The following is a 22,793-nucleotide window of genomic DNA, read 5'->3' as shown; positions in this document are numbered from 1 at the left end:
GGGGGACACAGTCATGCCGAAATCTCGTGAGATTTCGGAAGGAGGATGCCGGTCACGTGACGAGGGCATGTCCGAAATTGCCATTTTGAAAGTGGGCAGGCAGCTCTATCTGCCATTACCACTATAGCACACGAGGCAAGATGAAGGAAAACAAAGAGGACACTCAATGAGCATGTGCGAGATGGAGCGGTGGATGCTGGGAGCTCAGCATCATCGCATCCAGGAAGTAAATGCCTGTGGGCTTCAAACGCCCACAGTGAAAATGGAAACCGCCGGACTGCTTTTTTTTTTTTTTTTTTGGGTTAAACATGTATTGTTTATTGAACATTATTGCAGAGAGTACAATCACAGTGGCAAACACCGAACAATCAAAAGGTGTTGCGTCATAACCATAACAGTAAATAAAGAAACATTTCTCCGTTGCAGTAGACAGTATGGATCACAGCTAAACAAAGTCATAGCACATACATTGCATTTACTTCAACATTACATCAAAGTTCCTGATCACACGTGGCAGCCTCTTGCAACCACCTATCCCAAATTTTATTGTATTTAGCTGGGCATCCCCTATTTTTATATATAAATTTTTTATTTGGGAGCGTGGAATTAACTTCCCGTTTCCAGTCCTCCACCCTGGGCGGAAGTGGTCTCATCCACTGTCTAGCTATTACTTTTCGAACAGAAAACAAGGTTTCCTGCAGAAAAGTTTTGGTAAATTTATCCAATACTTCGGGGAATATCCCTAGGAGACAGGGTTTGGGGTCGAGGGCCAAGGGTGAGCCCATAACGTCATGTAGAAATGATACTACTTGTATCCAAAGTTCCTGCAGTTTGGGGCAAGACCAGATAAGGTGGAAAAATGTCCCAGTCTCAACAGTACATATCGGGCAGAACACAGATTGATTCGTATTATATTTGGCGGTCCTAAGGGGGGTGAGGTACGCTCTATGCACCATGTAAATTTGGGAAAGCCTGTCTTGGAGCCTAGGGGACACCAGCTTGCACGTCTCCAGGGCCTCCTCCCATTCCTCATCTGTCAGCTCACCTACATCACCCTCCCAGCGGGACTTTAGGGCATATGCCAGTCTCGCCGAGATGGGGGCCGCAAGCATACCATAGAAGCACGAGATAAGCTTTTTGGGATCAGTATCCTTCACTATGGCGACAATAGGGTTGGGAGCAGGCTGAGGCAATGACTGCGGAAATTGTGCCCTGAGTGCATGCTGAACCTGAAGGTACTGAAATAGCATAGTGTTTGGAATACCAAATTCCTCCTGCAGCGTCTGGAATGTTTTAATAGTGCCATGGTGAAGCAGGTGATGCATGTAGTATATGCCCCTCGACACCAATAACTGAACACTCTGGATCTTTTGAAGTTCTGGCAATTGTTTGTTATGCCAAAGTGGTGTATAGTCATTTGGGGACATAACATTCAGTTTAGTGGATGCCAGATCCCAAATCCTTCTGTAGTGAAAAAGCATGGAGTGTTTATCTGGCTCTAGTGCAGAGATCCCAGCCCCCGTCGAGACAGCAGCTATCGGATCATCTGCAATTTGAGCCCAGGTGGGGCAGAGAAGGGTAAGAAACCGTTGTTTATCAGTCTTGTCCATATGAAAAAGTTGAGACAGTTGTGAGGCAACATAGTAGTGATTTAGATCTGGAAGAGCCATGCCCCCCATATCAGTCGGGCTTTTCAAAGCTTGCCAAGCAAGCTTGTGCCTATTATTCCCCCATACAAAGGGTCTAAGAAGACTTTCAAGGGATTTAAAATATTTTAGCGGTAAGTATACCGGGGCGTGCCACAGCACATACAGTATTTTAGGTAATAAAACCATTTTAATAAGATTAACGCGCCCCCAAACCCCAAGGGGGAGACGAGCCCAGGCTTGAAGCTTGGTGCGCACTAGGGAGAATAAAGGTTCTATATTCAGTGCAATATAATCTGCCGGAGTCCTAGAGATATATACACCCAGATATTTAATAGTTCCCACTCGCTGAAGAGGTAGGCTGGCCTGAGATTCTGACTGTGGAAAACTGTCAATAGGTAAGATTTGGGATTTTTCCCAGTTTATACGAAGACCGGAAAAGCTACCAAACCACTCTATCATGTGCAGGGCCTTTGCGAGGGAAGGGCCAGAGTCTGCCAAGTATAACAGCGTGTCATCAGCGTATTGACTGATTTTCTCCGTTAGTTGACCCACCGTCAGTCCCCTGATCTCAGGGTCTGTACGGATCGACACCGCTAAAGGTTCTGCAGGGAAGGCATAAAGTAGTGGGGACAGTGGGCACCCCTGCCGGGTACCCCTACTGAGGTCAAACGCCCGGGAGGACCACCCATTTGCCACCACCCTGGCCGTAGGGTGATGATACAATAGTTTCACCCACCGAATAAAGTTAGGGCCAAAGCCATATCCTTCGAGACACCTCCACAAATACCCCCATTCCACAGAGTCAAATGCCTTGGCCGTGTCAAGTGACACCACCACCCGCTCACCCACCGCCTCATGCGTTGCCTGTAAATTAATATAGAGCCTGCGTAGATTGAATGACGTATTCCGACCCGGCATAAAGCCCGCTTGATCAGCCTGGATCAGGGTAAGGATCACTCCGTTCAATCGAGTAGCAAGTAGCTTAGCTAAAATCTTAATATCAACCTGTAATAGGGAGATTGGGCGGTAGGATTCTGGGAAACCTGGATCTTTTCCAGGCTTGGGTATTAACACTATCGTTGCCTCCCTCATGGATGGAGGCAGTGTCAGTGTATCAAAAAGACTCCTGTAGAGGGCGAGAAGCCGAGGCGCCAGTATTTCTTGATAAAAGGAGTAAAATTCAATGGGATGACCATCTGACCCCGGTGACTTGAATCTTGCAAATTCCGCAATAGCACACACTATTTCATCAGTGGTCAGGGGGGCCTCCAAAGCCTGCACCTGTTCCTGAGTGACTTGGGGGAGGGAAACCTGAGCTAGAAAGCTGTCCATCTGAGTGGTGTCGTCGGATACTGTAGTGGTGTATAAGTCCGCAAAAAAGTCCCGAAATCTAGCCACTACCTCAGAAGGGTCCGTGATTATTGTATCTCCTTGTCCACGCAAAGAGATAACAATCGGGGGTCTGTCTTCCTTATGCACTAAGTATGCTAGCAACTTACCAGCTCTCTCCCCAGATTCAAAATATTTTTGTTTGGTAAAAAAAAGTTTCTGTCGGGCCTTGTCATGGTGCAGTTGGGAAACCACTCTCGACTGTAGTCTAAGTGCATCGGTGTTTGCCGTAGACGGGTCGTTTATGTAGGTGTGTTCCATTGAGCTCAAATCCGCTTCAGCCCCAGCAAAGGCAGTAGCCGAATCAGCCTTGAGCCTATTAATGTGGGTAGTCAGTACCGAACGAGCATGTAATTTAAATGCATCCCACACGGCCGGATCCGAGGCCGTGTGGTCATTGTCCTCAAAAAATCTTATCCACTCCGCCTCAATAGTGCCATCGTCGGGTAATAATGTCAGCCAGAACGGATTTAACCGCCACGCCCGCGGAGGCCTACCCAGGGGTACATCAAGCACTATAGAGTAGGGGCTGTGGTCCGAAAGTAGTCTGGGGCAAAACAATGCTTCCCTGAGTCTGGGAGTGAGTTGTTGAGATATTAATATAAAATCAATACATGATAGAGAACCATGTGTGGGTGAGAAGCATGAATACTCTTTCTTTTGAGGGAATTTGTGTCTCCAAGTGTCCACAAGATGAATGGTGGCTAAGAGCCTGGACAGCCTAGTGGTCCCAGCCTGCCCCACCATCAACTCGGGGGGTTTGAGCCTATCTAGGGAAGGATTAAGCGTAGTGTTGAAATCCCCCAGCCAGATAACAGGAACCGCCGGGTGTCTGGACATAAAAGACAGTCCCTCAACAACCAACGCCATGTTAAATGGAGGGGGGATATAAAAGGCCATAATAAGGTAGGGTTCCCCATACAATTTAGCATGCAGAAAAACAAACCTGCCCTGCGGGTCAGTAAGAACTTCGCAAAGTTCAAATTGGACAGACTTAGCTGCCGGACTGCTTTTTTAAAAAGTTTTCCTTAGCAATTAAATCGTCACGCCGGGGGTTAAAAAGATGCCGATCGTGACCGCAAAGACACCGTAGGAATCGCCCACCAGTGACACAGGTTAAAAAAAAACGGCAGCGGAATCCCGCTTTAACTGGTAGACTACTGCCTTCAAAGTCCCCTTGGGGCCCTCTCTCTTGGTTTAAAGTATCTGGATTCTGAGCTGACAGTTTCTCCATTGTTCTAGCCTATATATACATATATACATATATATATATATATATATATATATATATATATATATATTTTTTTTTTTTTTTTTTTTTGAGCATTGTATAGATCTGTAACAGGTTGCCTTTGTTTGATTTATGCCAACATCCAGAGGTGGCTTTGGTCCACTACAACTTATCCTCTTCCCTGTCTTCACCTCCTACTTCGCTTCAGTATGTTTGGTCCCAGCAAAACCCTTCCTGTATCTTTCATGTTCCCTTGAGGCTTAGGAAAGTCATGGTCTTCTTATACTTCAAAAGACTGGAAAAACATCCTCTGCACTACAATTAGCTGAACTAAAATTATGTTGGATTCAACTTCTGTGTCTGATTGAAGAGTTAAGCTGCCTGTGGATGGTCAAGTCAGAAGGTGACCATACTGTCTGGATAGGCTGAGACTAAAGCCTATTACACATAGGCCAAATGTTTGGCGGCATTGGCCAGTTCCATAGAAACCGGCTGACATTCGGTCCGTGTGCAGGCCGGCTTCTGTGAAAGGGGCATGTCCGAAAAAAGGTCTGCAGATCGGCTCACAAAAAACAGTGGCCAGAGTGTTCTGGCAGGGGGCCGTCCTCCTGTCAGAACACAATAGCACAGCAGGGGATATCGCTGTACCAACATTGGATAGTTAGTACAACAACTCGTCCTGAGGTGTCAGGTTTTTCTTTCATTTAGCCCACTAGGTTGAAGGAAAAAGAAAAAAGACAATAGTGTGTACTAAGCTTAAGGAGGTATGTCAATGCATAAAGCAGCATTTGAAGCAGAACATCTATGCTAAAAGGAAATCCACAGTTTCTTTTGTTTGTAACTAGATGAATCAGAGAGTGAAGCACTGCACTGAGAATTCATTAAGCAGATAAGAACTGATTCCAATATATGATCAGATAGAAGAGAGTCTGTACCAGAACCAAAGTGTTTTGAGGGCCAGAAACTGTCCCCTTCATCAGGACCCGAAAGATGAGGAACTAGATAGGAGCTGCTCCAACTTTTGCTCAGGTAAAATGCCGCATTTTTTCATACTTTTAAATCAGTCCCCTACATATTGTTCCCCAGCTTCAAGCCCTGATGGAGTGATCTTTGTCCACGAAATGTGTTGACCCTGTGACAGTTTTAATTTGATCTTCTAATCCAGGGATCTCCAAACTACGGCTCTCCAGCTGTTGTGGACCTACACGTCCCATGAGGCATTGTAAAACTCTGACATTCACAGAAATGGCTAGGCATGATGGGAATTGTTGTTCCTGAACAACTGGAGAGACATAGTTTAGAGACCCCTGTTCTAATCGAATAAATTCTTATCTGAATGATTAATTCTCATTGTGGTACTTCAATTTCAGGTTAATCTCAGCAATTAAACACAATCAGTTTTCCTTCTCTGGGTCATCTCAATTTAGTATCAGTTGTATTTGTCCCAGTTTCATCATCGGGGAAGGATGAACAGTCTGGAGTTTTGCCATATGTAGAAGTACAAAATTAGATCCTTTTAAGTAACTGGGAAAAAGTCATTCTGGCGGTTGGAAATATTTTTGTTTGTTAATTAACAGATTTTTCCTTCATGAAGTGAATTCACACCTTTTCCAACAACACGCTCTGTAACATATCAGAAGCCTGAACAGAACGTTTGGGCACATTAATCTGGAAATATCACCAGCAGCATTCAATCTGTCACTCCTAGACTCTGATCTCTCTGCCCTCCCTCTCTACTATATTTGTTACTATCTCATAGGATGCTTTTTTTCTGTAAACAGTCATTGGTCTGCAGAGGCTTGGTAAAATATTGTCAAAAACTAAAGATGTATGGTGTATAGACAACGGGAAAATGTAAAAAAAAAAAATGGTGGAGGTGAATTTAGGACAATCGGGTAGAAACAGTCCTCCAATTCACCATTACCCAGCAACAAATGTACAGAGATAAGTATTCCACAGCCCACAAGGGGCTGCACATCGCCCAGCAGCTGTGGTGCTGTCCGGTTGCCGAATGTTGGGCTTTCAAAGGGACTCTTTAGAATTTTTTGGGAGTGTCAAATGTGGAACAGGTAGAGAGGGACAGTGTTTTGTAGAGGTGCACTGAATGAAAATTTTGGTGTCGAAACCGAAAATTCAGGATGCACTTGGCCCAAAACAAAACCGAAAATGACATAAAAAAAAAAAAAGTATATATATATATATATATATATATATATATATATATATATATATATATATATACACAGTGCCTTGCGAAAGTATTCGGCCCCCTTGAACTTTTCAACCTTTTGCCACATTTCAGGCTTCAAACATAAAGATATAAACATTTTATTTTTTGTGAAGAATCACCAACAAGTGGGACACAATTGTGAAGTGGAACGAAATCTATTGGATTTTTGAAACTTTTTTAACTAATAAAAAAAATGAAAAGTGGGGCGTGCAAAATTATTCGCCCCCCTTGCGTTAATACTTTGTAGAGCCACCTTTTGCTGCGATTACAGCTGCAAGTCGCTTGGGGTATGTCTCTATCAGTTTTGCACATCGAGAGACTGAAATTCTTGCCCATTCTTCCTTGCAAAACAGCTCGAGCTCAGTGAGGTTGGATGGAGAGCGTTTGTGAACAGCAGTTTTCAGCTCTTTCCACAGATTCTCGATTGGATTCAGGTCTGGACTTTGACTTGGCCATTCTAACACCTGGATTCCTTTTTCTTTGTGAATCATTCCTTTGTAGATTTTGCTGTATGTTTGGGATCATTGTCCTGTTGGAAGATAAATCTCCGTCCCAGTTTCAGGTCTTTTGCAGACTCCAACAGGTTTTCATCCAGAATGGTCCTGTATTTGGCTGCATCCATCTTCCCCTCAATTTTAACCATCTTCCCTGTCCCTGCTGAAGAAAAGCAGGCCCAAACCATGATGCTGTCACCACCATGTTTGACAGTGGGGATGGTGTGTTGAGGGTGATGAGCTGTGTTGCTTTTATGCCAAACATATCATTTTGCATTGTGGGCAAAAAAGTTCGATTTTGGTTTCATCTGACCAGAGCACCTTCTTCCACATGTTTGGTGTGTCTCCCAGGTGGCTTGTGGCAAACTTTAGACGAGACTTTTTATGGATATCTTTGAGAAATTGCTTTCTTCTTGCCACTCTTCCATAAAGGCCAGATTTGTGCAGTGTACCACTGATTGTTGTCCTATGGACAGACTCTCCCACCTCAGCTGTAGTTCTCTGCAGTTCATCCAGAGTGATCATGGGCCTCTTGGCTGCATCTCTGATCAGTCTTCTCCTTGTCTGAGCTGAAAGTTTAGAGGGACGGCCAGGTCTTGGTAGATTTGCAGTGGTCTGATACTCCTTCCATTTCAAAATGATCGCTTGCACAGTGCTCCTTGGGATGTTTAAAGCTTGTGAAATCTTTTTGTATCCAAATCCGGCTTTAAACTTCTCCACAACAGTATTATGAACCTGCCTGGTGTGTTCCTTGGTCTTCATGATGCTCTTTGCGCTTTCAACAGAACCCTGAGACTATCACAGAGCAGGTGCATTTATACAGAGACTTGATTACACACAGGTGGATTCTATTTATCACCATCAGTCATTTAGGACAACATACAGAGATCCTCGCTGAACTTCTGGAGTGAGTTTGCTGCACTGAAAGTAAAGGAGCCGAATAAGTTTGCACGCACCACTTTTCAGTTTTTTATTTTCTAAAAAAGTTTCAATTATCCAATAGATTTCGTTCCACTTCACAATTGTGTCCCACTTGTTGGTGATTCTTCACAAAAAATTAAAATTTTATATCTTTATGTTTGAAGCCTGAAATGTGGCAAAAGGTTGAAAAGTTCAAGGGGGCCGAATACTTTTGCAAGGCACTGTAAATAAATAGGATTTTTAAAACAGCTTACCTGTAAAATCCTTTTCTTTGATGTACATCAGTAGACACAGAGCCGTAGGAATTACTGCATGGGCTATATTGGCCCGTCAGGTGCTGGACACTGGCACGGCCCTTAAGACGTGTACTTCCCCCATATAACCCCTCCCATTACTGGGAGTCCTCAGTTTTTGTAGCCAAGCAATATAAAAGTGGGGAAGAAGGGAGGGACCTCTGTGTCCCCTGAAGTACATCAAAGAAAAGGATTTTACAGGTAAGCCGTTTTAAAAAATCCCATTTTCTTTTCTTACATCAGGGAACACAGTGCCATAGTAATTACTACATGGGATGTCCCATAGCAATGGCAACTGAAGGGGGGGGGGGGGGAACACAACAAAAAAAAAGGAAGTCAGAGGACTCAGGCCGCGTACACACGGGCGGACTGTTCGCCCAACCTTGTTCGGCAAACAGTTTCATCAAACAGTCCGCTCAAAATTTGCATGAGCGGACTTGCCCACACACGAGCGGACTGTTTGACGAACAAGGTTGGGCAAACAGTTCGCTCAACTTTTGAAATGAACGGACTCGCCCACGTAAGGCGGAGGCAAATCCGCCCATTTCGAGCGCGTGTACAGGTAGGCGGGGCCCGCGAAGGAGACGTCGCGGGCTCCGCCGCCTGGAATGGGCTTAAAGGGGAACCCCAACGCCGAAAAAAATCGGCGTGGGGGTTCCCCCCAAGTCCACACCAGACCCTTGTCCGAGCACGCTACCCGGCCGGCCAGGAAAGGGGGGCGAGCGAGCGCGCCCCCCCTCCTGAGCCGTACCAGGCCGCGTGCCCTCAACATGGGGGGTGCCTTGGGGAAGGGGGGGCCGCGCGGCCCCCCCACCCCAAAGCACCTTGTCCCCATGTTGATGAGGACAAGGGCCTCTTCCCGACAACCCTGGCCGTTGGTTGTCGGGGTCTGCGGGCGGGGGGCTTATCGGAATCCGGGAGCCCCCTTTAAGAAGGGGGCCCCCGGATACCGGCCCCCCACCCTATGTGAATGAGTATGGGGTACAATGTACCCCTACCCATTCACCTGTGAACTAAAGTACAATAAAAAACACAACACAGAGAAAAAATATTTTATTGCACAGCTCCGGGGGTCTTCCGTCTTCGGGGGTCTTCTCGCCGGACTCCTCCGCTATGTGTGTGTAGCTCTTTTGCTAGCGGAGGAGTCCGGCTTTCTTCCTCCCCGCCGCCGGCCTCTTCTCCCGACTTCGGGGGTCTTGTCCCCCTCTTCGGTTCTTCTGCCGGGCCACCGCGCCTGGTCCGGTGGCCCGGTCTTCTGTCGCCGTCTTCCGTTCTTCTGTCGCCGCCTTCGGTTCTTCTGCCGGGCCACCGCGCCTTCTTGTAGCTCTTTTACAGGCGGTGGCCCGGTCTTCTGTCGCCGCCGCCGCCTTCCGTTCTTGTTCTTCTTCTTGTTCTTCTTCTTCTCCTGGAGATGTTGACTCGACGAGCTCTCCGGCCGGAATGCCAGAGCCGCGCTGTGCGGTCACTTATATAGTGACAATGGGGCGGTGTCACATGGTATATGTCACATGGGTTGGTCACATGGTGACCCCGCCCCCTTACGATGTCATAGTCCCCATGTGACATCAACCCATGTGACCAACCCATGTGACATATACCATGTGACACCGCCCCATTGTCACTATATAAGTGGCAGCGGAGCGTGTCCCTGGCATTCCGGCCGGAGAGCTCGTCGAGTCAACATCTCCAGGAGAAGAAGAAGAACAAGAAGAAGAACAAGAACGGAAGGCGGCGGCGGCGACAGAAGACCGGGCCACCGCCTGTAAAAGAGCTACAAGAAGGCGCGGTGGCCCGGCAGAAGAACCGAAGGCGGCGACAGAAGAACGGAAGACGGCGACAGAAGACTGGGCCACCGGACCAGGCGCGGTGGCCCGGCAGAAGAACCGAAGAGGGGGACAAGACCCCCGAAGTCGGGAGAAGAGGCCGGCGGCGGGGAGGAAGAAAGCCGGACTCCTCCGCTAGCAAAAGAGCTACACACACATAGCGGAGGAGTCCGGCGAGAAGACCCCCGAAGACGGAAGACCCCCGGAGCTGTGCAATAAAATATTTTTTCTCTGTGTTGTGTTTTTTATTGTACTTTAGTTCACAGGTGAATGGGTAGGGGTACATTGTACCCCATACTCATTCACATAGGGTGGGGGGCCGGTATCCGGGGGCCCCCTTCTTAAAGGGGGCTCCCGGATTCCGATAAGCCCCCCGCCCGCAGACCCCGACAACCAACGGCCAGGGTTGTCGGGAAGAGGCCCTTGTCCTCATCAACATGGGGACAAGGTGCTTTGGGGTGGGGGGGCCGCGCGGCCCCCCCTTCCCCAAGGCACCCCCCATGTTGAGGGCACGCGGCCTGGTACGGCTCAGGAGGGGGGGCGCGCTCGCTCGCCCCCCTTTCCTGGCCGGCCGGGTAGCGTGCTCGGACAAGGGTCTGGTGTGGACTTGGGGGGAACCCCCACGCCGATTTTTTTCGGCGTTGGGGTTCCCCTTTAAGCCCATTCCAGGCGGCGGAGCCCGCGACGTCTCCTTCGCGGGCCCCGCCTACCTGTACACGCGCTCGAAATGGGCGGACTTTCCGAGCGGGAACAGTCCGCTCATTTCGAAAGTACAGCGGACAAGCCCACACACGGGCGGACTGTTCGCTCAAACACAGTTTCAGCGGACAGTTTTTCGGAATTTCCGAAAGACTTTGTCCGTCCAACTGTCCGCTGAAACTGTCCGCTGAAAGCCCACACACGAGCGGACTGTCCGCCCAAACACTCTTCAGCGGACAAGGTTGGGCGAACAGTCCGCCCGTGTGTACGTGGCCTCATACCGCAGCCTGCAGTACACTGCGCCCGAAGCCAGTATCCTCATGACCCTTAACATCGATTTGATAAAATCTGGTAAACGTATGAACTGAAGACCACGTTGCAGCCTCACAGATCTGAGTCACAGAGGTCTGATGATGCACCGCCCAAGAGGTACTAATCGCCCTGGTTGAGTGTGCCTTAACATGAAAATGAGGAATCTTTTTTTAAACCATAAGCCTGAATAATGACTTGACAAATCCACTTGGAAATAGTGGATCTTGAGGCTGCTTGTCCTCTCCTTGGACCATCCGGCAGAATAAATAAAATATCTGTCTTACGAACCTGAGCGGTCGCCCTTAAGTACACTCTGACCACTCTTACTACATAAAGGGAATGTAGTGCCTTCTCTTCCCTAGATCGAGGCTCTGAGAAGAAAGAAGGAAGAACAATATCTTGGTTTAAGTGAAAATCTGTCACCACCTTTGGCAGGAATTCAGGATGAGGGTGTAACACCACCTTATCCTTATGCATGATCAGATATGGCTCCTTACAAGAAAGAGCCGCTAGTTCAGAGCAGAAGAAATGGCAATCAGAAAGACTATCTTTCTAGTCAAAAGAACCAAGGGAATTTCACATAAAGGTTCAAAAGGCTGTTTCTGCAAAGCTGACAAGACCAAATTCAAATCCCAAGGATTTAGAGGTGCCTTGATAGGAGGATTGATCTGTGTTACCCCCTGAACAAAGCTACACACTAAGAAGTGAGAAGCTAAAGACCGTTGAAAGAATATGGACAAGGCCGAGATCTGGCCCTTGATAGTATTCAAGGCCAGATCAATTTCTAATCCCATTTGCAGGAAATCAAGGATTCTACCTATGACATATTTCCCGGGGTGCCAACCCCTGGATCCGCACCAGGAAACATATGCCCTCCAGACCCTATAGTAAATGATTCTGGAAGCCGGCTTCCTGGCATTAATCAAGGTAGATATAACTGAAGGAGACAACCCACGATCCTTTAGAATGTGGGTCTCAATAGCCAGACCATTAAATTTAGCGTCTGTAAGGTAGGATGGAATACCGGGCCTTGTGCGAGAAGGTCCGGCCATAATGGCAGAGTCCAAGGATCTCCTACTGCCATCTTTATGATCTCGGCGAACCAAGACTTCTGGGCCACGCTGGGGCCACAAAAATCACCTCCTTTTGTTCCTGCCTGATCCTGCGAAGAAGGCGCGGAAGAAGCCGAACTGGAAGAAATGCATAGATTCGCGAAAACTGATCCCATGGGAAGACTAATGTGTCTGTTCTGCAAGCTAACGGATCCATTGTTCTCGACACAAAGTTGTTGAAAGTTGAATCTGGACGCGAACAGGTCCATGTACGGAGAACCCCATCTCTGACATATCGCAAGGAAGATCTCGGGGTGAAGAGACCATTCTCCCGGGAATGAATATTGGCGAAAGGCAAGGAATCTTGTGTTCTGCCCAAGATAGAATGTGATTCATCCCTCTCTCTAGGCTGCACGACTCCTTGTGCCCCCCTGGTGATTGATGTAAGCCACAGCCGTGCCGTTGTCGGACTGAATCATGAAAGGACAGCCCCTCAGTGTGACCGTCCAGGCCCTTAGAGCCAGACGAATTGCCCAAATTTCCAAAATGTTGATAGGTAAGGTCCTTTCCAACCTGGACCACCGCCCTTGGACAAAATCCTCTTCCAGGACTGCTCCCCAGCCTAGAAGACTGGCATCCATGGCAGAGGCGTACTAAGTAGGGGGCGGGGGGTGCGGGCCGCCCCGGGTGCCGCACACTTGGGGGGTGTCAGGCCGGCACCCCCCTCCGCGATTATAGGGGTGGCAGCGCTACGGGCATGGCCGCTGATCGCCCATCCAGGCACAGTGCGTGCGGTCACGGCCAGCCATTCACAGTGCGTGCGTCCTCTGTAGTGCTGCCCCCCCTGGCGCCACGGAGTGATTCCTTCCTGTCTCTCCGCGTGTAGGAGCAGTAAGGCGGCGATTCAGTCAGCTACTCAGGCTCACTGACTCAGTATCGGTAGCATCTGGCATCTCCTGCACAGTGCACACAGTGAGTAAGTTGAGGGACTGCTATACTAAACATCCATGATCCAGAAATGTTCTTTAGGTTCCATGCACACTGAAGCTCAAAAAAGCTTTTTCTGGACGCCAGATTGCTGGCAGAAAACACTGGTTGAAAAACTTGCTTTTAACAGCGATTTGTACTAGCGTTTATGAGCGTTAGCGTTTATGGGCGTTTTCAATAAAAATACACAGAGGACACTCCAAAAATCCCACAGTACATTCCAAACTCCCACAATGCATTGAAAAAATAGAATGCCGAACACTAATTAACTCGCGTTTATGAGCGTTTATAAGCGTTTGTCGTTTTTTTGGCGGTGAAAAACAGGACTTTGAACGCGAATTTCTGGCGTTCAGAAAAAAGCCCATAAACTCCACTGCTCATTAAAGCTGAAAAACGTCCATGTGTGCATGGACACATAGGCTAACATAGAGTGGAGTTTATGGGCTTTTAAAAAAAAACGCCCAAACTCCAATAAACTGCAGTTTATGAGCTCCAGTGTGCATGGAGCCTAACACTGTAAAATGGTTGTAAAGTACAGGCTAATTTTTAATTATTTAATCAGCCATTTCCATATGCTCAAACTGTTTGTCCCTAAAGACCAATACTGGCAATGGCTGCTCAGTTTTCACAGTAGGGAAAATTTTATGAGAAAAGTGTCTTTGGAGGGACAGTCCCTCCAAAGACACTTTTCTCATAAAATTCTCCCTGCTGTGAATACTGAGCAGCCATTGCCAGTCTAGTCTTAAAGTCAAATTGCACTAGGCTGGCTCGAATGAAAATATAAATCACACACAATGCATTCCTAAAAATATGTTTTATTGCAAGAGGTATACGTATAACGTACATGTATAAGTGCCATCTGTCATCAGTGCCCCGTATTAGTGCCATCTGTCATCAGTGCCATATCAGTGTCACGTGTCATCAGTGCCACATATTAGTGCCATCTGTCATCAGTGCCACGTATCAGTGTCACGTGCCATCTGTTATCAGTGCCACGTATCAGTGCCATCTGTTATCAGTACCATGTGTCATCGGTACCACATATTAGTGCCATCTGTCATCAGTGCCACATATTAGTGACATCTGTCATCAGTGCCATATCAGTGTCACGTGTCATCAGTGCCCCATATTAGTGCCATCTGTCATCAGTGCCATATCAGTGTCACGTGCCATCAGTGCCACGTATCAGTGCCATTTTTTCATCAATGCCACCTGTCAGTGTCATGTGCCATCTGTTATCAGTGCCACGTGTCATCAATGCCACGTATCAGTGCCATCTGTCATCAGTGTCACGTGTCATCGGTACCACATATTAGTGCCATCTGTCATCAGTGCCACGTATTAGTGACATCTGTCATCAGTGCCATATCAGTGCCACGTGTCATCAGTGCCCCATATTAGTGCCATCTGTCATCAGTGCCATATCAGTGTCACGTGTCATCAGTGCCACGTATCAGTGCCATTTGTCATCAATGCCACCTGTCAGTGTCACGTGCCATCTGTTATCAGTGTCACGTGTCATCAATGCCACGTATCAGTGTCACGTGTCATCAGTACCACGTATTAGTGCCATCTGTCATCGGTGCCATATCAGTGCCACGTGTCATCAGTGCCAAGTATAAGTGCCATCTGTCATCAGTGCCCCGTATTAGTGGCATCTGTCATCAGTGTCATGTGTCATCAGTGCCATGTATCAGTGCCACATCGTTGTCATTGTCCTATTGCTCCAGGGCTTTCAAAAGTGTAGTAGTTAGTCAACAATTTAGATATGTAATTTATGCTCCTAGAACACGTGACAGTGCTCCCTGCATGTTGGGCCTCTCTATGTGGCCAGGCTGTGAAAAAGTCCCACACATGTGGTATTGTAATTCTCAGGAGGTGTAGCAGAATTTATTTTGGGGTGTCATTTGTAGTATACACATGCCATGTGAGAGGAATGACCAATTACAATGACAATTTTGTGGGGGAAAAAATCTTTATCCGGCTCTTGGGACACTATTCCTCTCACTGACGCCAACAATGAGTCACCATTCCTTCCTTTGACACCAACAATAGGGCATGATTCCTCCCATTGACATAAATAATGGGGCACATTTCTTCACACTGACATTAATGATGGGGCATTCCTACCACTAATACCAATGATGGGCACTATTCCTCCCACTGACACAACGTTTGGTGCCATATCTTCCACTCACACCAACAACGAGGTACTATTCTTCCCACTTATACTACTTATGGGGCACTATTCCTCCCACTAACACCAATGTTAGGAACTATTCTTTCCACGGACATCAATGATGGGACACTTTTCTCCCCACTAATACCATTGATGGGGCACTATTTATTTTCCTACTAACCATAGCTGCTACGTATTTTTTTTTATTCCCAGTGACCACCAAGCCTGAGGCACTGTTTACTCCCACTGATGCAGGGGCATTTTCTAACAGCACTGGCCACAGCCCCTAAAGTCTGAAGGATAGTGAACCCTTCCTTTTATAAGAAAGTTTAGAGACCCCCTGCTCTACAGCATTCTACTGTGCTGGAAGTTTCTGATCCTATACAAACTTAAAGTGGAGTTCCACCCACTTTTCCAACTTTGTCTTAAAGGAAAGACAACCCTTTAAAAATTTTAAAACGTTGCCTATGGAGATTTTTAAGTACCGTCATTTGTCGCCATTCCATGAGTGTACGCAATTTTAAAGCGTGACATGTTTGGTATCCATTTACTCGGCGTAACATTATCTTTCACATTATTCAAAACAATTGGGCTAACTTTACTGTTTTTTTTTTTTAATTCCTTTAAGTGTATTTTTTATTTTATTTTTATTTTTACACAAAATTTGCATTTGAAAGACCGCTGCGCAAATATTGAGTGGCATAAAATATTGCAATGACTGTCATTTGCTAAATTATATATATATATATATATATATATATATATATATATATATATATATATATATATATATATATATAAAATGTTTGGGGGTTCTAAGTAATTTTTTTGGTATAAATTCACTTAGAAGGATATTGTAAATTTAAGCTACTGTGGACCCACTTATTAAGTTAAGAGGGTTATGGAGGTCTGGAGAGTGCACAATTTGAGTATAAGCACCAAAAGTGCATGGGTTTTGTATTAAGAGAAGGAGTTGTTTTCTTGTCCACCATGCACAGTTTGCTGGTGCACAACTGCACATATTGAGATTTGGAAGAAGAAGCACTGGACGTTTTAGAGACATGTATTTGTGTTTACGATCAAAGTATATTTTTCAGAAAACACCAATATGAAGCGAAATCGACCTAGTGGGTTTCAGCAACGAAAAATGAAGAAGGCAAAAGAACAGTCAGCTGAGGCAATGTCTGGATCCATTTTAAAATATGTCACACCTTCAACATCTACTGCAGTAGGAGAAAGTGTTGAAGGCATTCAGACTTTTGAATTCGAGAGAGAAATACCAGAAGTATCTTCTCAAGAACATTCATATATAAAAAGGCAAGAATTGGAGAAGATCGACTTATCTTCAAGCAGTGAGAGTGATGTAGCGGAAGGAGATGCCAGAAGAAGCCTCCCCTAGCAAGACTCTGATGAAGAAGCAGAGCAGACTGATAAACTATAAGTTTATTCTGATGTTGCTGCTTGGCCAGTTCCAGTTCCAGATGAGTTAAGAGTGGACCTTATTAAGAGGGGAAGTGAACCTTTCCAAAATAGAGATGGGCCTTTCAGTGCTGTTGAAAGATGAGGAGAGAAATTGAAAGGGAAAAGTCGACAGCTCACCACTGCATGGTTCTATAAGGCTCTTCCAAATGGTGAGACAATTCTTAGAACCTGGATGGTGTACTCTCCATCAAAAGAAAGTTTGTTTTGTTTTTGCTGCAGACTTTTTGCGCTTGATGAAAAACTAACTGTAACATCCAGTTTTGTTACCGGGTTTCAGTTGTGGTGGAAGCTGAATCCAAAAGGTATCTGATCATGAAGCTTCTGAACAGCATCTTACATGCTTGGAGAAATGGAAGACCTTGAGAACAGGACTGAGGCTACAAAAATGCATTGATCATGTCCACCAAACAACAGTGGACAATGAGAAAAAGAAATGGAGGGATATTTTGCATCGCCTCTTGGATATAACCTTGTTTTTGGCTCACCAGAATCTTCCTTTTCGTGGTCATAGAGAGATCATGTCATCAGTAAATAAAGGAAACTTCCTGGAATTGGCAGAATTGCTTTCAAATTATGATCCAGTTTTAAAGGAACATTTCATAAGGCTGAAACGTTCTACCGAATCTGGGAAGAGAATGACCTCTTATTTCTCGCCAAAAATTCAAAATGAATTTATTTGTCTTCTGGGGAATCAAGTGAAAAAGAAAATAGTGGCTGATATCAAGAAAGCAAAGTACTTTGGGATTCTTTTTGACAGTACCCCTGATATGTCACACATTGATCAGATGTGTGAAGTGATCAGATATGTTCATATTGAAGGTGATAATGTTGAAGTAAAAGAATCATTCTTGGGCTTCTTTCCTATTGCTGGAAAGACTGCTACTGAGCTCACAGAAAATATCCTGCAACATCTGGAGGAAGCTGGACTGGACATAAGCCTTTGCTGTGGTCAAGGATATGATAATGCTGCAACTATGGCAGGAATTCATGGTGGTGTTCAGGCAAAGATAAACAAGATAAATCCCAAGGCTTTGTTTATCCCATGTGCAAACCATTCTCTGAACCTTTGTGGGGTGCACTCTTTTGGAAGTGTTGCTTCCTGTGTTACTTTTTTTGGAACATTGGAGAAAGTGTATTTGTTCTTTTCAGTTTCTACACATCGTTGGGAATTGCTGATGGAGAATGTAGGTGTGACAGTGAAAAGACTTTCCCAAACAAGATGGAGCGCTCATTATGATGCTGTGAAGCCAGTGAGGGCAAATTTTGAAAAACTTACTTCAGCCCTTGAAAAGCTGTGTGATCCCAAAGAAAATGTGGACACAAGAGGATCTGCTCAGATGTTGCTGCCTGCTGTATGCGATTTAACTTTTTTGTGTTATCTTTCTTTCTGGTGTGACGTTCTGGGAGAAGCTAATATCACACAGAAGTATTTGCAAACAGTGGGACTCACTCTTGAAAAGTGCATTGTGAAGCTACAAGCTCTAAAAGCATTTCTTGCAGGTCAACAAAATGAAATTGTGGAAAAGGCAATTCATTATGCAACTACCATGTTTGAGGAAATGGGCATTTCAATGGAGAGAAGAGGGCAAGTAAAGCTCCGGAAAACAATGCCAGGAGAGAAGGCAAAGGATGCTGGCCTCACATTGCCAGAGGAAATTAAAAGGGCTATGTTTGAGTGCCTTGATCGGTTTTACCAGGAGTTGGAAATTCGTACTAAGGCAATTGAAAATATCCTCTCAATGTTTGCTGTTATTCAGCCAAACACTCTGGTTGTTGCAACAGAAAAAGATCTACAGAATTATACTCCAAAATTGACTGAGGTTTTTGATGAATTCTCAAATGAAGACATCTATGTGGAGATTGAACGCCTTCGGAGGCATTTGGAAGCTTCCAAGATCAGTATTGAAGAGGCAAAGAAATGGACGGTTTTGCAATTCCTGCAGTTCATTATTAAATGGGATTTTTGTGAATCTTTGCCTAACTTGTCACTGTGTTTTAGATTCTTTTTGACTCTCTGTGTGAGCATTGCTTCATGTGAAAGAAGTTTTTCAAAATTAAAGTTAATAAAAAACTACTTCCGCTCTACCATGAGTGAGACAAGGTTGACAAATCTGGCCATACTTTCAATTGAACATGAATATGCAAAGACGATTAACTTTGATGCAGTCATTGATGAATTTGCAGAACTGAAGGCTCGAAGGCAGAGGATGTGAATGACTCCTTTCAATATAGACTGAGCGGTCACTTTGGAGTTTGGATCTGTTGTTTGCTTAAAATAACCAGTATTATCTGTTCAGTAATGTTATAAATAATTTAAATAAGTTTAAGTAAGTTAATAACTTATTTTCCAATTTTTTAAGTTGATGGAACGTTTACAAATTTGTGCAATAAATATTCTCGAGAAAACGAAAGAAAGTTGAGGGTGTTTTTTCATTTAAAAGTTGGGGGGGTGCCAGGTGTAGGATCTGCCCCGGGTGCCAAACGCTCTAGGTACACCCCTGATCCATGGTCACTACTTTCCAGGTGACTGGTAGAAATTACCTTCCTTTTTGAAGGTTGCTGGATATTAACCACCAATTTAGGCTCTGACGTACATTGGGAGCCAGCTGCATTGGAAAATCTAAGGCCTGAACCTTCTTGTTCCAGGCTGACAGGATTGCGCTCTGAAGCAATCTTGAATGAAACTGTGCGTAAGGGACCATCTTTCCCAAAACTATCATGCACAATTAAATGGAAGGCTTTTTCTTTGCCCTGATGAGATGGATTAGTTCTACAATGGAACTGATCCTTTTTTGAGGTTAAAATACCTTTTTCTGCCTGGTATCTATGATTAGACCCAGGTATTGTACTCTCCTTGATGGTTTTAAGGAGGATTTTTCTAGGTTGAGAACCCAGCCTAGAGATTCCAGGTAGCTTTCCATTGTCACCAGACTGTGGTATAGCCCTGAAACGGAATGATCTACTAAAAGTAGATCATCTAAGTAGGCTAGGACCGTTATGCCATGAGACCTTAATCTGGCTAAAGCAGATCGGTGTGGATCACATAGATAGGCACAATGTGTGTGGCACAGGTCAGAGTTGATCACAGAGAGGGGCAGCGTGTGTGTCTGTTGCACGGATTGGTGTGGATAATGTAAACAGAGGCAGTCTGTGTGTGTGGTAGAGGTTGGTGTGTGGATAGCATCGATAGGGAAAGTGTGCATGTGGCACGTGTAGTGTGGATAACAGAGAAGGTAATCTGTATGTGATACAGATAGGAGTGGATCATGTAGATGGGGCAGTGTGCGGGGCACAGGTCAGAGTCGATCACAGAGAGGGGCAGTGTATGTGTGTGTGTGCCTGTTGCACAGGTCAGTGTAGGTCACAGAGGGGGCAGTCTGTGCATGTGATACAGGTCTGTGTGTATCATGTAGATGGGGACAGTGTACATATGGCATATGTTGGTGTGGCTCACTTAAAGAGGGGCAGTCAGTGTGTTTGGCACTGGCATAAGTGGATCATGCAGATAGTAGTAGTGTGCGTGGCACAGGTCACAAAGTCGATCACAGAGTGGGGCAGAATGTGTCTGTTGCATAGGCCATTGTAGATCACAGAGAGGGGCTGGGTGCCTATGGCACAGGGTTGGTGTGTATAACATAGAAAGGGGCAGTGTGTGTGAGTGGCACAGGCCGGTGTGGATCCCATAGAGGGGGGGCAGTATGTGCATGTGACTCAGGTCCGTGTAGCTCACATTAGAGAGAGGCAGTGTGCCTGTGACACATGTGGTGTGAATAACAGATGGACAGTGTTCATGTGGCTCATGTTGGTGTGGATCGTGTAGAGAGGGGAAGTGTGTATGAGTGGCACAGGTTGGTGTGGATAACATAGATCAGGGCTGTTTGTGGCACAAATTTGTGTGGATCAGATAGAGAGGGGCAGCGTAGGAAGTCTGCATCGTATGATAAACATTCACCCTAAGCACACTGATTCATGCCCTCACAAAATGTGACACCTCTGTCCCCAGTTTCATGAAAAATCCAATTTTATCAACTATTCATAAAAATGCTGCTGCCTGAGAGCACCGGGATATCTGGCTCAGCATAATACTGCTTTATCTTACTTTTTAATTGAATCCTTTTTATTGCTGCTGAAAGAAGACACATTAAGAAATATTTATGTAGAGAATTTCACAATGTCCACCAAAAACTTCTTCATTCCCCCCCCCCCCCCCCCCCATCATATTTAAATACACCTCTAAAACCCTACCAGAAAACTTCCCTTAATCCCTTCATCAGATCCGTGTACAAAATTCAATCGACTCGCAACATCATGTAGAAACTGTAGCATATTTTCAGTGTGTGCTCCTTGTGATTTATTGGGGCATTTACTGGAAATTCATCTTAAAATCACTGCAATCTCACTGCTCACCGAGAAATATAATCTACAGGGGGTGAGGTATATTATTAGCAGATCTCTTATTAAAGTAGTGCACTGTTCAGGCTTTTTTTTTTTTTTTATTGGAAAATCATATTTTTATTATAATATTTTATTAGTTTGGTTCCTGCTCCCTCTGGTGGTCATCTGTGTATCAGAGAATGTGAATAGCACCCCTGCTTAGTGACTGTTGAGATACGCTCATTTCATCTTAGGGCCCCCTTTACACCTATTGCTTGTGAGTTATGTCAAAAGGGGAGGGAATATATATTCCTTGCATAGAGGACACAGTCTGGACTGCAATACTAATATGTTCATGTAAGTTGTTCCAGGATCAGATTGCATGCATCCTGTTCATTTTGAGTATATTGATTTGTTAAAAAAAAAAATATATATATATATATATATATATATATATATATATATATATATATATATATATATATAAATCTGGTCATTGAAGGCTCCCAAATATTGGCGATTTGCTCTTGACATTGCAATGGCAGTTCTTGTCAGGTAAGATTAAGTTAAGGTAGAACTCCAAGTTTTTAAAGCGCTTCTCTTCATTGTACTCAGCACTGCACACTGTATTGTAACATAAGCCCAGGCTGACGTGGCCTCAGAAGGTGTGTCCATGACACCCTGGGCAACCAGGATGTGGTTTGAATGACGCTGGCTGTCATGTAACCCTGGATGGGATTATTGGTCAGTGGTGAAGCTGAGTTTTGTGAGGGGGGGGGGGGGGGGGCAGTGCTTATGTATTGTAGCAAACATTTTTTTTTTCAAATGTCAGGGCAATTTAGTGAAAGGAAAAAAAATGACATTTTAAACTGAAGGCAGTCTGTAAAAGCTTTGATTTACAACCATTTTAGTTGTATTTATTAGAAACAAATTCTGATTTTGACTTAAGCAATGCAGAGTGATTAAGTAATGCTGAATGACATACATTGTGAATGGGTTAATGAATGGCTCTAACAGATTTGCTTTGAAGTTTGTAATTGTTATGCCCCGTACACACGTTCGGACATTGATCAGACATTCCGACAACAAAATCCATGGATTTTTTCCGATGGATGTTGGCTCAAACTTGTCTTGCATAGACACGGTCACACAAAGTTGGTCGGAAATTGCAAACGTCAAAACGCGGTGATGTACAATGCGTACAACGAGCCGAAAAAAATGAAGTTCAATAGCCAGTGCGGCTCTTCTGCTTGATTCCGAGCGTGCATGGAACTTTTTGCGTCAGAATTGTGTAAACACGATCGGAATTTCCGACAACGGATTTTGTTGTCAGAAAATTTGAAATTCCGATGGAGCCTACCCGCGGTCGGGAATTTCCGCCAAAAATCTCCCATCGAACATTGCTCCGACCGTGTGTACGGGGCATTAGAGGCGTTAGCTTTTTTCAAACCCTTATATATACTGCACAGGACTGAATGGGATAAAATACTGCCATTTAACCACTTCAATACCGGGCACTTATGCACCTTCCTGCCCAGAGCAATTTTCAGCTTTCATCGCTGTCGCACTTTGAATAACAATTGCGCAGCCATGCTACACTGCTACATTTTGTTCCCACAAATCAAGCTTTCTTTGGTGGTATTTGATCACCTCTGGGATTTTTACTTTCTGCTAAACA

Source organism: Lithobates pipiens, unplaced genomic scaffold, assembly GCF_037356315.1.
Source record: "Lithobates pipiens isolate NorthernLeopardFrog02 unplaced genomic scaffold, aLitPip1_a1.2 Scaffold_30, whole genome shotgun sequence".
NCBI classification, from domain to species: domain Eukaryota; kingdom Metazoa; phylum Chordata; class Amphibia; order Anura; family Ranidae; genus Lithobates; species Lithobates pipiens.
The sequence above is the reverse complement of the archived record's forward strand: the minus strand, read 5'-3'. Positions refer to the sequence as shown.